The sequence below is a fragment of the Ctenocephalides felis genome, unplaced genomic scaffold (assembly GCF_003426905.1).
Source record: "Ctenocephalides felis isolate EL2017-DRISC unplaced genomic scaffold, ASM342690v1 CF-g0.4_SCAFFOLD_01886, whole genome shotgun sequence".
NCBI classification, from domain to species: Eukaryota; Metazoa; Arthropoda; class Insecta; order Siphonaptera; family Pulicidae; genus Ctenocephalides; species Ctenocephalides felis.
This window is the reverse complement of record NW_020538040.1, coordinates 118,390,036-118,393,154: the sequence shown is the minus strand read 5'-3', so window position 1 is coordinate 118,393,154 and position 3,119 is coordinate 118,390,036.

Genomic DNA, 3,119 nt, shown 5'->3' with positions numbered 1-3,119 from the left:
CTGTCAGACGCATGTTATATTATTTGCATCTTATATTAATTTAATTTTTGGCACATCTCAGCTGCTTTTTGGCATTAATAATGTAGACATTACATTTTTCTTATTCATAATCATGAATTTATTATATTTTAATATTGCCTTAGCCTATAAGTGAATGGTAATGTTTGGCAAATGACAGTCTTCAATTGTTTTAATGTCAAACTAAGCTTCATACATTTTATAGGGCAAACAATGATAAGCGGTTTTTTGTAATTTTTTCTATTTATTTCTACAATCTAACTATATTTCTGTGAATCAAAACATTCTAGAAAATTTCCCGAACAAACTTCAGGAAGATTCATGAAAATCCGAATTATAGTTTAGGAGGATCAATGAAACTTACATTGTTACAGAAGAATTTTATATATAAGAAGATATATATATATATATATATATATATATATATATGTATATATAATTATATTTGAATAGTCTTGAATTTGATGTTGATATAATATGTTCAATTTGAGTTAAATAGTCGGGCGTTACATCAATAAAAATAGTATGAGAGTTTTTAGAAATTTATTTTTTTAAAATCCATACGTTTCGGCTAGCATCTTAGCCTTCATTCAGTGATAATCAATTTAAAATTTTGTATCCTAATAAAACATATGAAAACATCATTAATCCATGGTATGAGCACTTAACTGTTTGGAGTTTAAAATAAAAATCATCATTAGCCTTCATTCAGTGATAATCAATTTAAAATTTTGTATCCTAATAAAACATATGAAAACATCATTAATCCATGGTATGAGCACTTAACTGTTTGGAGTTTAAAATAAAAATCATCATTCTATGTTAAGTTAATTAGCAGAACAGCAACACTTAACAACAAAAGATAATAAAAGATAGTAAAGGTAATAAAGACAATTGCTGAATTGTGAATAATCCATGTTTATATTTATGTAAACATTACTCACAACTATATTGCAATCATAGCAATGCGAATATAAGTATTTGAATTTTCTATTATTATGAATTCATAAGGTTATTTTTAAATTTATGCCAAGCGACAAAAATCTCTTTTATTTAGATAGTATTTACAAATTTCTCACAAAACAATAAAAACGTCGCGCAAAGGATTCGCAATTCGTTTCACACATGTGTAAAATCTTGGTAAAAATATTTTTTAAAAAGTCTTTTCTTCATTATATCTTCAACCAGTCTACGAACAACACACTATCTATTTGTGACTTTTTTAAATTCAGTATTTTGTGAAAATATTGTGTAATTACAAGTTTAATATTTATAATACATAGTGTAGTGCATTACCATATCCTGATACCATGGATTATTAAAATTTTTCAATTTAACACTAAGATTAACTAGTTGTAAGTACTATTTACTCTTTTTATTTTATCTTTTCACTCCTATTCAATTGTTTTAGTTTTTAATTTTATTTTTAGTTTTCACTGAATGAGGGCTAGGATTATAGCCGAAACGTATGGATTTAAAATCATTTTCTGAAAGAAATTCATGTTTTATTGATGTTATGTCCGATTAGTGGACTTTGTTAATACATATGTCAACATCAAATTCAGAATTATACTATATATATTATATATATATATATATATATATATATATTTATATATATATATATATATATTTATATATATATATTTATATATATATATATATATATATATATATATATTCTTGAATGTTAATATTTTCAGCTAATCGTTGAAATCAAAGAACAATAAATAATGAACTATTTATTTATACGTTTCGACAAGGTATGTGTGTCATCATTCAGCAACTGTTCAAAATATTTTGGCAGTATCTAAACGAATTTTTACAAAGTTTAAAAAGATTAAATTTATAATATAGATCAAAATAAAATAAACAAGTAAAAAATAGACACACACCACGCCAGGAAAACAATCACAAAGATTTAAACTAACATTATTGAAAAATAAAAATATTGAATAAAGTAAAAATTTTGTCTTAAAGTTAAACCAAAGAGTTGTGTAGTGTATACGTATGTTATTTTATTCGAGTTTAAACAAAAGTGAATAATTAATCAAAATTCTACCAAACACTTGATTATTGTATTGAAATTGATCGAAATTAATTTTAGTTGATATAATTACTAATGTCAATAAATAAGTCCGCAAAAAGCAGGTGAAAAACACCGTCAAAAAAACTTTTCAGGACGCGCAAAACGGTTGTACTGTTTACAACTACAAGACTATGACCATGAGGCTCAACATCTGACAAGATTGTTACTATAGTTTTTTTCATGTTATACAATCACGGAAGCGTTAATAAAATTGCCAATCGGAAATAATGCTACTGTATCATTTTGTCTATATGTGCCATTTTGTCCGTGTTTCTCTTATATACACACACATATATACATACATACGAGGTGTGTTTTCTATGCTTTGTAACATTTCTGGAAGGCTTAGACTAGGGGGTCTGCAAGTACCCTTGTCACGGCCAGCCTGGATGTCCTCAATTGACTCAAAATAGGTTGATTTCACTTCACCACCGATTTTGTTCTAGGGAGCAAAAAAATATCACTGAGTGACATATCGCGCAAATAAGGCGGTTGTTGCAACACGGCAATCCCTTTAGAGGTCAAATACAGGGACACGCTGAGGGCGGTGTGGCCAGCGCCTCGTTCTGATGAAGTATCCAGTTAAGGGCAATGTCTGAGCGCACCCTGTTGATTCGTTTCGCAATCTTTCAAGTACTTGCCGATAGTAGACTTGATTTACGGTTTGGCCCCGATTGAACAAATTCTTTGTAAACGATTTCACGGGTATTAAAACAGATAATCATCGCCGTTTTTCCCTTCCTCGTTTTCCACGTTCTCACGCCCCTCCTTAAACTCCTCATGTGATCAAAACACCTGGGCACGACTAAGAGCACTATCATCCTGCATGTTTACAATTTTAGCGTACGCTTCCGAAGCTGTTTCGTCAATTTTACCAAAAAATTTAATCGCATTTTAGTTCGTTTTTTTTTCATTTTCTTGACGAGCACCAGGTACACACGTTTACACTCAACAAGGCAGAGAGGCAAACTAAACAAGCCAGAGAAAAGGCAAATATATCAATAAAGAGGGG